Source organism: Cupressus sempervirens, chromosome 2 (assembly GCF_028749045.1).
Source record: "Cupressus sempervirens isolate cs-2001-9-10 chromosome 2, ASM2874904v1, whole genome shotgun sequence".
Classification (NCBI taxonomy): Eukaryota; Viridiplantae; Streptophyta; class Pinopsida; order Cupressales; family Cupressaceae; genus Cupressus; species Cupressus sempervirens.
In genome coordinates this window covers 560572412-560586366 of record NC_143119.1, presented here as the reverse complement: position 1 = coordinate 560586366, position 13955 = coordinate 560572412, and positions in this window count along the sequence as shown.

The following is a 13955-nucleotide window of genomic DNA, read 5'->3' as shown; positions in this document are numbered from 1 at the left end:
GGAGAGGTTGTTGCCGCGAGCCTCTCCCATGCCCCTTTCATTGATTCAACATTGGTGTCTAGGCGGATCAGATTGTTGGGTTTTCAAACGGTGTATGCTGATGTTGAATGAATGAAAGGGGCATGAAGCGATCTCAGTGCTTTTCCTCGGCTCTCCTTTAGATCATGTTTTCCGATGACTCAATTTTGGAAAAGGTGAGGTAGCGGTTGCCGATCCATGGCGTGTGTTTTTGGTGGTTTTAAAACTTGATCTAAACGTGAGCCTTTGTCTAGCACTCTGGCGTTGCTTGGTATAATGGCAATTTGCTATGGGTGCTCTGCGCTCTAGCAATTTGTCATGGTGTACTTATCACGGCTACATGGGAGCTTTAATATCGAAAGCTCTCGGCAAAAAATGGTGGCCGAGCCATGCTGGCGGACCCGATCTGGCTTAGCCGTTTTCGTCGACCCGATCTGGCTCTCGTTTCTCACTCCAACTGCACAAATTCAGGAGTTGTTCGACAGCGGTTGTCATTCCAATGTGTCATTGCGGTGATCTGGAGAGCGATGCTAAGTGCGGGAGGTTGCGTCTAGCATTTGGGGATGTTTGTGCAAGCGAGCAGGGGAGCTTCTCTTATCGGAACCTCTCCGTGGCCTTTGAATATAGACCCAGTGCCGACGATATCGATGGATACGAGCCTTGGATTATAAAATTGTTCAGCTAACATTGGTTTTTGTGAGAGATGGGTACGAAAGCACTTCCCGATCGATACGCGGGAGTTCCCTAAGATCGCCTCTGTGTCAACTCGATCGGCACAACATTGGGAATGGTTCGACAGCGGTTGTCATTCCAATGTGTCATCGGGATGTCTTGGAACGCGGCCTTTCAAGGGCGAGCTCGCGTCTAGCACTTGGATTGTGCGTCGTCACAAGTGAATGGGGAGATCTCTCTGTGAACGGTGGCATGGCGATTGCAAGAGAAAATCGACTTAGTAGTCGGAGCATTGGCCTCGGGCCATTGTGACGGCCTTGCAATTTCTCTATAATTGCAAGCTATGTTTGCGCAGTAGCAGAGTTTGCATGTGAGATTGGCCTTTGTTCTTGACAGTTCGAAGTACTCTCACCGAGTCAGCAAGTCACCATGCTGGCCGAGCCGATCTGGGCGAGCCATTCTGGCCGAGCCGATCTGGGCGAGCTCCAAAAACGGTGTCGTGGATGGCTATTTGGTCACATTTTTCATTGAATTGGATTTTTAAGGATTTTGTCTGTGCTATCGCAGATTTCTAATGCAGAGCGAGCCTCGCACTAATATCTTATATAGGAGAGGTTGTTGCCGCGAGCCTCTCCCGTGCCCCTTTCATTGATTCAACATTGGTGTCTAGGCAGATCGAATTGTTGGGTTTTCAAACGGTGTATGCTGATGTTGAATGAATGAAAGGGGCATGAAGCGATCTCAGTGCTTTTCCTCGGCTCTCCTTTAGATCATGTTTTCCGATGACTCAATTTTGGAAAAGGTGAGGCAGCGGTTGCCGATCCATGGCGTGTCTTTTTGGTGATTTTAAAACTTGATCTAAACATGAGCCCTTGTCTAGCACTCCGGCGTTGCTTGGTATAATGGCAATTTGCTATGGGTGCTCGGCGCTCTAGCAATTTTGTCATGGTGTACTTATCGCGGCTACATGGGAGCTTTAATATCGAAAGCTCTCGGCGAAAAATGGTGGCCGAGCCATGCTGGCCGACCCGATCTGGCTTAGCCGTTTTCATCGACCCGATCTGGCTCTTCTTTCTCACTCCATCGGCACAAATTCGGGAGTTGTTTGACAGCAGTTGTCGTTCCAATGTGTCATTGCGGTGATCTGGAGAGCGATGCTAAGGGCCGTAGCTTGCGCCTAGCATTTGGGGATGTTTGTGCAAGAGAGCAGGGGAGCTTCTCTTATCGGAACCTCTCCGTGGCCTTTGAATATAGACCCAGTGCCGACGATATCGATGGATACGAGCCTTGGATTCTAAAATTGTTCAGCTAACATTGGTTTTTGTGAGAGATGGGTACGAAAGCACTTCCCGATCGATTCGCGGGAGCTCCCTAAGATTGCCTCTGTGCCAACTCGATCGGCACAACATTGGGAATGGTTCGACAGCAGTTGTCGTTCCAATGTGTCATCGGGATGTCTTGGAACGCGGCCTTTCAAGGGCGAGATCGCGTCTAGCACTTGGATTGTGCGTCGTCACAAGTGAATCGGGAGATCTCTCTGTGAACGGCGGCATGGTGATTGCAAGAGAAAATTGACTTAGTAGTCGGAGCATTGGCCTCGGGCCATTGTGACGGCCTTGCAATTTCTCTATAATTGCAAGCTATGTTTGCGCAGTAGTAGAGTTTGCATGTAAGATTGGCCTTTGTTCTTGACAGTTCCAGGAGATGACCTCTGGAACTTTTGGATTGGGCCCCTTCAAGGTGAAATTCATCCAGTTGATCGGATGAGCTCGATGACCATTTCACTCCCTTGGCTCCATGAATTCAAATCCCATCCAGCTGTCGTGAAGCCATCCTGATTTTGCTATGCGAGGGCTCTCTCCCCAGAGTCGTTCTCTTTGCAACAACTTCTTTGGCAAAAAAATTTCGGAATGGTTCGGCAGCGGTTGTCGTTCCAATGGTGCCGTTGTGGTGGTTGCTTGGGCAGCGATCTGAAGGGCGAGCCGTCGTCTAGCAGTTGGGCTGCGCATCACGGGTGACAAGGGAGCCTTTGTAATCGGAAGCTCCCCATGACCATTCGATGAGAAGAGCCATTGCTTGTGTGAGCAAGGACGAATGCAGCCTCGGATTCCAAAGGAAATCAACGACATCAGATCTATATATAAGAGCGGAATGAAGCAGCAGCCCGTTTGCCATGCGCGGCTCCCCAAAGTTGCTGGTCTTTCTCACTCCATCGGCACAAATTCGGGAGTTGTTCGACAACGGTTGTCGTTCCAATGTGTCATTGCGGCGATCTGGAGAGCGATGCTAAGGGCGGGAGCTTGTGTCTAGCATTTGGGATGTTTGTGCGAGCGAGCAGGGGAGCTTCTCTTATCGAAACCTCTCTGTGGCCTTTGAATATATAGACCCAGTGCCGACGATATCGATGGATACGAGCCTTGGATTCTAAATTTGTTCACAGCTAAGATTGGTTTTTGTGAGAGATGGGTACGAAAGCACATCCCGGTTGCTACGCGGGAGCTCCCTAAGGTCACCTCTGTGCCAACTCGGTCAGCACAACATTGGGAATGGTTCGACAGTGGTTGTCGTTCCAATGTGTCATCGGGGGATGTCTCGGAAAGTGGGCTGGCCTTTCAAGGGCGAGCTCGTGTCTATCACTTGGATTGTGCGTCGCGTCGCAAGTGAATGGGGGATGTCTTGGAAAGTGGTCTTTCTTTCAAGGGTGAGCTCGCGTCTAGCACTTGGATTGTGCGTCGCGTCACAAGTGAATGGGGAGTGAATGGGGAGATTTCTCTGTGAACAGCGGCATGGTTGATTGCAAGAGAAAATTGACTTAGTCGGAGCCATTGGCCTCGGGCCATTGTGACGGCCTCGCAATTTCTCTTTAATTGCAACCTATGTTTGCGCAGTAGCAGAGTTTGCATGTAAGATGGGCCTTGTTCTCGAGAGTTCCAGGAGATGACCTCCGGAACTTTTGGATTGGGCCCCTTCAAGGTGAAATTCATCCAGTTGATCGGATGAGCTCGATGACCATTTCAGTCCCTCGGCTCCATGAACTCACATCTCGTAACCGATGACAATCTTTTGCTCCTCTGCCGACCTCATAAAAAATTGGGTCGTGAATGGCTGTTTGGTAGGAATTTTAAAGGATTTGGATTTTTAAGGCGGATGTCGGTGTGTTCGCTAATTTCTAATGCAGAGCGAGCCTCGCACTAATAGCTTATATAGGAGAGGTGGTTGCCGCGAGCCTCTCCCGTGCCCCTCTCATTGATTCAACGCCGGTGTCAAGGTAGATGGATATGTCGGATTTTGAAACGGTGGACGCCGACGTTGAATCAATTAGAGGGGCATGAAGCCCACCCTGGATGTGCTATTCCTCGACTCTCCTTTAGATCATGTTTTCTTGTCACTCAGCTGGCGCAATTTCGGAAAAAGGTTTGGCAGCGGTTGCCATCCCTCACCGCGTCTACTTGGTGATTTTAAAACTCGATCTAAAACGGGAGCCCTCGCCTAGCACCTCCGTCCGGTGTTGCTCGGGTATTGCAAAAAATTATGCCAACAGCGCGAATCCCCCAACGAATGCCTACGCTTGGACCCTCTCTTAGATCACCTTCTTCGATCACTCGACCGACGCAACTACGGAAGAGACTTGGCAGCGGTTGCCATTCTACAGCACGTCTGTTCAGCGATTTCGAAGTTGATCTAATGGCGAGCCCTTGTCTCTAGCCATGAGGTGGGAGCTTGGCGCTCTAGCAAAATTTTTTGCGTGCCTATCGCAGCTACAAGGGGAGAGGTGGTTGCCGCGAGCCTCTCCCGTGCCCCCCTCATTGATTCAACGCCGCTGTCAGGGTGGATGGATATGTCGGATTGTGAAACGGTGGACGCCGACGTTGAATCAATTAGAGGGGCATGAAGCCCACCCTCGAGGGTGCTATTCCTGGACTCTCCTTTAGATCACGTTTTCTTGTCACTCAGCTGGCGCAATTTCGGAAAAAGGTTTGGCAGCGGTTGCCAGCCCTCACCGCGTCTACTTGGTGATTTTAAAACTCGATCTAAAATGGGAGCCCTCGTCTAGCACCTCCGTCCGGTGTTGCTCGGGTATTGCATAAATTTATGCCATCGGCGCGAATCCCCCAACGAATGCCCTGCGCTTGGACCCTCTCTTAGATCACCTTCTTCGATCACTCGACCGACGCAACTACGGAAGAGACTTGGCAGCGATTGCCATTCTACACCGCGTCTGTTCAGCGATTTCGAAGTTGATCTAATGGCGAGCCCTTGTCTCTAGCCATGAGGTGGGTGCTTGGCTCTCTAGCAAAATTTTTTGCGTGCCTATCGCGGCTACAACGGGAGAGGTGGTATCCGCGAGCCTCTCCCGTGCTCCCCTCATTGATTCAACGCCGCTGTCAGGGCGGATGGATATGTCGGATTTTGAAACGGTGGGCGCCAACGTTGAATCAATTAGAGGGGCATGAAGCCCACCCTCGAGGGTGCTATTCCTGGACTCTCCTTTAGATCATGTTTTCTTGTCACTCAGCTGGCGCAATTTTAGAAAAAGGTTTGGCAGCGGTTGCCAGCCCTCACCGCGTCTACTTTGTGATTTTAAAACTCGATCTAAAACGGGAGTCCTCGTCCAGCACCTTCGTCCGGTGTTGCTCGGGTATTGCATAAATTTATGCCATCGGCGCGAATCCCCCAACGAATGCCTACACGCTTGGACCCTCTCTTAGATCACCTTCTTCGATCACTCGACCGACGCAACTAGGGAAGAGACTTGGCAGCGGTTGCCATTCTACAGCGCGTCTGTTCAGTGATTTCGAAGTTGATCTAATGGCGAGCCCTTGTCTCTAGCCATGAGGTGGGTGCTTGGCGCTCTAGCAAAATTTTTTGCATGCCTATCGCGGCTACAAGGGGAGAGGTGGTTGCCGCGAGCCTCTCCCGTGCCCTCCTCATTGATTCAACGCCGCTGTCAGGGCGGATGGATATGTCGGATTTTGAAATGGTGGACGCCGACGTTGAATCAATTAGAGGGGCATGAAGCCCACCCTTGAGGGTGCTATTCCTGGACTCTCCTTCAGATCATGTTTTCTTGTCACTCAGCTGGTGCAATTTCGGAAAAAGGTTTGGCAGCGGTTGCCAGCCCTCACCGCGTCTACTTGGTGATTTTAAAACTCGATCTAAAATGGGAGCCCTCGTCTAGCACCTCCGTCCGGTGTTGCTCGGGTATTGCAGAAATTTATGCCATGAGGTGGGTGCTTGGCGCTCTAGCAAAATTTTTTTGCGTGCCTATCGCGGCTACAAGGGGAGAGGTGGTTGCCGCGAGCCTCTCCCGTGTCCCCCTCACTGATTCAACGCCGCTGTCAGGGCGGATGGATATGTCGGATTTTGAAACGGTGGACGCCGACATTGAATCAATTAGAGGGGCATGAAGCCCACCCTCGAGGGTGCTATTCCTGGACTCTCCTTTAGATCATGTTTTCTTGCCACTCAGCTGCCGCAATTTCGGAAAAAGGTTTGGCAGCGGTTGCCAGCCCTCACCGCGTCTACTTGGTGATTTTAAAACTCAATCTAAAATGGGAGCCCTCGTCTAGCACCTCCGTCCGGTGTTGGTCGGGTATTGCATAAGTTTATGCCATCGGCGCGAATCTCCCAACGAATGCCTACGCTTGGACCCTCTCTTAGATCACCTTCTTCGATCACTCGACCGACGCAACTACGGAAGAGACTTGGCAGCGGTTTCCATTCTACAGCGCGTCTGTTCAGCGATTTCGAAGTTGATCTAATGGCGAGCCCTTGTCTCTAGCCATGAGGTGGGTGCTTGGCGCTCTAGCAAAATTTTTTGTGTGCCTATCGCGGCCACAAGGGGAGAGGTGGTTGCCGCGAGCCTCTCCCGTGCCCCCCTCATTGATTCAACGCCGCTGTCAGGGCGGATGGATATGTCGGATTTTGAAACGGTGGACGCCGACGTTGAATCAATTAGAGGGGCATGAAGCCCACCCTCGAGGGTGCTATTCCCTGACTCTCCTTTAGATCATGTTTTCTTGTCACTCAGCTGGCGCAATTTCGGAAAAAGGTCTGGCAGCGGTTGCCAGCCCTCACCGCGTCTACTTGGTGGTTTTAAAACTCGATCTAAAATGGGAGCCCTCGTCTAGCACCTCCGTCCGGTGTTGCTCGGGTATTGCATAATTTTTTGCTATCGGCGCGAATCACCCAACGAATCCCTAGCCTCAGACTCTCTCTTAGATCACCTTCTTCGATCACTCGACCGACGCAATTACGGAAGAGGCTTGGCAGCGGTTGCCATTCCACAGCGCGTCTGTTCAGCGATTTCGAAGTTGATCTACTAATGGCGAGCCCTTGTCTAGCCATGAGGTGGGTGCTTGGGGCTCTAGCAATTTTTTGTGTGCCTATCGCGGCTTACAATGGGAGCTTTGATAACAAAAGTTCTCGGCGACCCTCCCCAATAGAAATCAGTGCTGGTGTTCGCGAAAGACACGTTATTCAGATTTTTGGAATATTGGCACCAGCATCGTTTCTATTGGGAGGGCCGTGAAGCCATCCCGATTTTGCTATGCGAGGGCTCTCTCCCCAGAGTCGTTCTCTACGCAACAACTTCTTTGGCACAAAATTTTCATAACGGTTCGGCAGCGGTTGTCGTTCCAATGGTGCCGTTGTGGTGGTTGCCTAGGCAGCGATCTGAAGGGCGACCTGTCGTCTAGCAGTTGGCCTGCGCATCACGAGTGACAAGGGAGCCTTTGTTATCGGAAGCTCCCCGTGGCCATTCGATTAGAAGAGCCATTGCTTGTTTGAGCAAGGACGAATGCAGCCTTGGATTCCAAACGAAATCAACGATTTCGGATCTATATAAGAGCGGAATGAAGCAGCAGCACAGCACGTTTGCTATGCGCGGCTCCCCAAAGTTGCTCTTCTTTCTCACTCCATTGCCACAATTTCGGGAGTTGTTCGACAGCGGTTGTCGTTCCAATGTGTCATTGCGGTGATCTGGAGAGCGATGCTAAGGGCGGGAGCTTGTGTCTAGAATTTGGGATATGTTTGTGCGAGCGAGCAGGGGAGCTTCTCTTATCGGAACCTCTCCGTGGCCTTTGAATATATAGACCCAGTGCCGACGATATCGATGGATGCGAGCCCTTGGATTCCAAATTTGTCCACAGCTAACATTGGTTTTTGTGAGAGATGGGCACGAAAGCACATCCCGATTGCTACGCGGGAGCTCCCTAAAGTCGCCTCTGTGCCAACTCGATCGGCACAACATTGGGAGTGGTTCGACAGCGGTTGACGTTCCAATGTGTCATCGGGGGATGTCTTGGAAAGTGGTCTTTCTTTCAAGGGCGATCTCGCGTCTAGACCTTGGATTGTGCGTCGTGTCACAAGTGAATGGGGAGATCTCTCTGTGAACGGCGGCATGGTGATTGCAAGAGAAAATTGACTTAGTCGGAGCCATTGGCCTCGGGCCATTGTGACGGCCTCGCAATTTCTCTTTAATTGCAACCTATGTTTGCACAGTAGCAGAGTTTGCATGTAAGATGGGCCTTGTTCTCGAGAGTTCCAGGAGATGACCTCCGGAACTTTTGGATTGGGCCCCTTCAAGGTGAAATTCATCCAGTTGATCGGATGAGCTCGATGACCATTTCAGTCCCTCGGCTCCATGAACTCAAATCTCCTAACCGATGACGATCTTTTGCTCCTCTGCTGACCTCATAAAAAATTGGGTCGTGAATGGCTGTTTGGTAGGAATTTTAAAGGATTTGGATTTTTAAGGCGGATGTCGTTGTGTTCGCTAATTTCTAATGCAGAGCGAGCCTCGCACTAATAGCTTATATAGGAGAGGTGGTTGCCGCGAGCCTCTCCCGTGCCCCCCCTCATTGATTCAACGCCGGTGTCAAGGCGGATGGATATGTCAGATTTTGAAATGGTGGACGCCGACGTTGAATCAATTAGAGGGGCATGAAGCCCACCCCGGATGTGCTATTCCTCGACTCTCCTTTAGATCATGTTTTCTTGTCACTCAGCTGGCGCAATTTCGGAAAAAGGTTTGGCAGCGGTTGCCATCCCTCACCGCGTCTACTTGGTGATTTTAAAACTCGATCTAAAATGGGAGCCCTCGTCTAGCACCTCCGACCGGTGTTGCTCGGGTATTGCATAAAATTATGCCATCGGCGCGAATCCCCCAACGAATGCCTATGCTTGGACCCTCTCTTAGATCACCTTCTTCGATCACTCCACCGACGCAACTACGGAAGAGACTTGGCAGCGGTTGCCATTCTACAGTGCGTCTGTTCAGCGATTTCGAAGTTGATCTAATGGCGAGCCCTTGTCTCTAGCCATGAGGTGGGTGCTTGGCGCTCTAGCAAAATTTTTTGCGTGCCTATCGCGGCTACAATGGGAGAGGTGGTTGCCGCGAGCCTCTCCCGTGCCCCCTCATTGATTCAACGCCGCTGTCAGGGCAGATGGATATGTCGGATTTTGAAAAAAGGTGGACGCCGATGTTGAATCAATTAGAGGGGCATGAAGCCCACCCTCGAGGGTGCTATTCCTGGACTCTCCTTTAGATCATGTTTTCTTGTCACTCAGCTGGCGCAATTTCGGAAAAAGGTTTGGCAGCGGTTGCCAGCCCTCACCGCGTCTACTCGGTAATTTTAAAACTTGATCTAAAACGGGAGCCCTCGTCTAGCACCTCCGTCCGGTGTTGCTCGGGTATTGCGTAAATTTATGCCATCGGCGCGAATCCCCCAACGAATGCCTATGCTTGGACCCTCTCTTAGATCACCTTCTTCGATCACTCGACCGACGCAACTACGGAAGAGACTTGGCAGTGGTTTCCATTCTACAGCGCGTCTGTTCAGCGATTTCGAAGTTGATCTAATGGCGAGCCCTTGTCTCTAGCCATGAGGTGGGTGCTTGGCGCTCTAGCAAAATTTTTTGCATGCCTATCGTGGCTACAACGGGAGAGGTGGTTGCCGCGAGCCTCTCCCGTGCTCCCCTCATTGATTCAACGCCGCTGTCAGGGCGGATGGATATGTCGGATTTTGAAAAAAGGTGGACGCCGACGTTGAATCAATTAGAGGGGCATGAAGCCCACCCTCGAGGGTGCTATTCCTGGACTCTCCTTTAGATCATGTTTTCTTGTCACTCAGCTGGTGCAATTTCAGAAAAAGGTTTGGCAGCGGTTGCCAGCCCTCACCGCGTCTACTCGGTGATTTAAAAACTCGATCTAAAATGGGAGCCCTCGTCTAGCACCTCCGTCCGGTGTTGCTCGGGTATTGCATAAATTTATGCCATCGGCGCGAATCCCCCAATGAATGCCTACGCTTGGACCCTCTCTTAGATCACCTTCTTCGATCACTCGACCGACGCAACTACGGAAGAGACTTGGCAGCGGTTGCCATTCTACAGCGCGTCTGTTCAGCGATTTCAAAGTTGATCTAATGGCGAGCCCTTGTCTCTAGCCATGAGGTGGGTGCTTGGCGCTCTAGCAAAATTTTTTGCGTGCCTATCGTGGCTACAAGGGGAGAGGTGGTTGCCGCGAGCCTCTCCCGTGCCCCCCTCATTGATTCAACGCCGCTGTCAGGGCGGATGGATATGTCGGATTTTGAAACGGTGGACGCCGACGTTGAATCAATTAGAGGGGCATGAAGCCCACCCTCGAGGGTGCTATTCCTGGACTCTCCTTTAGATCACGTTTTCTTGTCACTCAGCTGGCGCAATTTCGGAAAAAGGTTTGGCAGCGGTTGCCAGCCCTCACCGCGTCTACTTGGTGATTTTAAAACTCAATCTAAAACGGGAGCCCTCGTCTAGCACCTCCGTCCGGTGTTGCTTGGGTATTGCATAAATTTATGCCATCGGCGTGAATCCCCCAACGAATGCCTACGCTTGGACCCTCTCTTAGATCACCTTCTTTGATCACTCGACCGACGCAACTACGGAAGAGACTTGGTAGCGGTTTCCATTCTACAGCGCGTCTGTTCAGCGATTTCGAAGTTGATCTAATGGCGAGCCCTTGTCTCTAGCCATGAGGTGGGTGCTTGGCGCTCTAGCAAAATTTTTTGCGTGCCTATCGCGGCTACAACGGGAGAGGTGGTTGCCGCGAGCCTCTCCCATGCTCCCCTCATTGATTCAACGCCGCTGTCAGGGCGGATGGATATGTCGGATTTTGAAAAAAGGTGGACGCCGATGTTGAATCAATTAGAGGGGCATGAAGCCCACCCTCGAGGGTGCTATTCCTGGACTCTCCTTTAGATCATGTTTTCTTGTCACTCAGCTGGCGCAATTTTGGAAAAAGGTTTGGCAGCGGTTGCCAGCCCTCACCGCGTCTACTCGATGATTTTAAAACTCGATCTAAAACGGGAGCCCTCGTCTAGCACCTCCGTCCGGTGTTGCTCGGGTATTGCATAAATTTATGCCATCGGCGCGAATCCCCCAACGAATGCCTACGCTTGGACCCTCTCTTAGATCACCTTCTTTGATCACTCGACCGACGCAACTACGGAAGAGACTTGGCAGCGGTTGCCATTCTACAGCGCATCTGTTCAGCGATTTCGAAGTTGATCTAATGGCGAGCCCTTGTCTCTAGCCATGAGTTGGGTGCTTGGCGCTCTAGAAAAATTTTTTGCGTGCCTATCACGGCTACAAGCGGAGAGGTGGTTGCCGCGAGCCTCTCCCGTGCCCCCCTCATTGATTCAACGCCGCTGTCAAGGCGGATGGACATGTCGGATTTTGAAACGGTGGACACCGACGTTGAATCAATTAGAGGGGCATGAAGCCCACCCTCGAGGGTGCTATTCCTGGACTCTCCTTTAGATCATGTTTTCTTGTCACTGAGCTGGCGCAATTTCGGAAAAAGGTTTGGCAGCGGTTGCCAGCCCTCACCGCGTCTACTCGGTGATTTTAAAACTCGATCTAAAACGGGAGCCCTCATCTAGCACCTCCGTCCGGTGTTGCTCGGGTATTGCATAAATTTATGCCATCGGCGCGAATCCCCCAACAAATGCCTACGCTTGGACCCTCTCTTAGATCACCTTCTTCGATCACTCGACCGACGCAACTACGGAAGAGACTTGGCAGCGGTTGCCATTCTACAGCGCGTCTGTTCAGCGATTTCGAAGTTGATCTAATGGCGAGCCCTTGTCTCTAGCCATGAGGTGGGTGCTTGGCGCTCTAGCAAAATTTTTTGTGTGCCTATCGCGGCTACAAGGGGAGAGGTGGTTGCCGCGAGCCTCTCCCATGCCCCCCTCATTGATTCAACGCCGCTGTCAGGGCGGATGGATATGTCGGATTTTGAAACGGTGGACGCCGACGTTGAATCAATTAGAGGGGCATGAAGCCCACCCTCGAGGGTGCTATTCCTGGACTCTCCTTTAGATCATGTTTTCTTGTCACTCAGCTGCCGCAATTTTGGAAAAAGGTTTGGCAGCGGTTGCAAGCCCTCACCGCGTCTACTTGGTGATTTTAAAACTCGATCTAAAACGGGAGCCCTCGTCTAGCACCTCCGTCCGGTGTTGCTCGGGTATTGCATAAATTTATGCCATCGGCGCGAATCCCCCAATGAATGCCTACGCTTGGACCCTCTCTTAGATCACCTTCTTCGATCACTCGACCGACGCAACTACGGAAGAGACTTGGCAGCGGTTGCCATTCTACACCGCGTCTGTTCAGCGATTTCGAAGTTGATCTAATGGCGAGCCCTTGTCTCTAGCCATGAGGTGGGTGCTTGGCGCTCCAGCAAAATTTTTTACGTGCCTATCGCAGCTACAACGGGAGAGGTGGTTGCCGCGAGCCTCTCCCGTGCCCCCCCCTCATTGATTCAAAGCCGCTGTCAGGGCGGATGGAAATGTCGGATTTTGAAACGGTGGACGCCGACGTTGAATCAATTAGAGGGGCATGAAGCCCACCCTCGAGGGTGCTATTCCTGGACTCTCCTTTAGATCATGTATTCTTGTCACTCAGCTGGCGCAATTTCGGAAAAAGGTTTGGCAGCGATTGTCAGCCCGTCGCCGCGTCTACTCGGTGATTTTAAAACTCGGTCTAAAACGTGGGCCCTCGTCTTGCACCTCCGTCCGGTGTTGCTCGGGTATTGCACAAATTTTTGCCATCAGCGCGAATCCCCCAACGAATGCCTACACGCTTGGACCCTCTCTTAGATCACCTTCTTCGATCACTAGACCGACGCAATTACGGAAGAGACTTGGCAGCGGTTGCCATTCTACACCGCGTCCGTTCTACGATTTCGAAGTTGATCTAATGGCGAGCCCTTGTCGATAGCCATGAGGTGGGTACTTGGCGCTCTAGCAATATTTTTTGCGAGCCTATCGCGGCTACAATGGGGGAGGTGGTTGCCGCGAGCCTCTCCCGTGCCCAGCTCATTGATTCAACGCCGCTGTCAGGGCGGATGGATATGTCGGATTTTGAAACGGTGGACGCCGACGTTGAATCAATTAGAGGGGCATGAAGCCCACCCTCGAGGGTGCTATTCCTGGACTCTCCTTTAGATCATGTTTTCTTGTCACTCAGCTGGCGCAATTTCGGAAAAAGGTTTGGCAGCGGTTGCCAGCCCTCACCGCGTCTACTTGGTGATTTTAAAACTCGATCCAAAACGGGAGCCCTCGTCTAGCACCTTCGTCCGGTGTTGCTCGGGTATTGCATAAATTTATGCCATCGGCGCGAATCCCCCAACGAATGCCTACGCTTGGACCCTCTCTTAGATCACCTTCTTCGATCACTCCACCGACGCAACTACGGAAGAGACTTGGCAGCGGTTGCCATTCTACAGCGCGTCTGTTCAGCGATTTCGAAGTTGATCTAATGGCGAGCCCTTGTCTCTAGCCATGAGGTGGGTGCTTGGCGCTCTAGCAAAATTTTTTGCGTGCCTATCGCGGCTACAACGGGAGAGGTGGTTTCTGCGAGCCTCTCTCGTGGCCCCCTCATTGATTCAACGCCGCTGTCAGGGCGGATGGATATGTCGGATTTTGAAACGGTGGACGCCGACGTTGAATCAATTAGAGGGGCATGAAGCCCACCCTCGAGGGTGCTATTCCTTTAGATCATGTTTTCTTGTCACTCAGATGGCGCAATTTCGGAAAAAGGTTTGGCAGCGGTTGCCAGCCCTCACTGCGTCTACTCGGTGATTTTAAAACTCGATCTAAAACGGGAGCCCTCGTCTAGCACCTCCGTCCGGTGTTGCTCGGGTATTGCATAAATTTATGCCATCGGCGCGAATCCCCTGACGAATGCCTACGCTTGGACCCTCTCTTAGATCACCTTCTTCGATC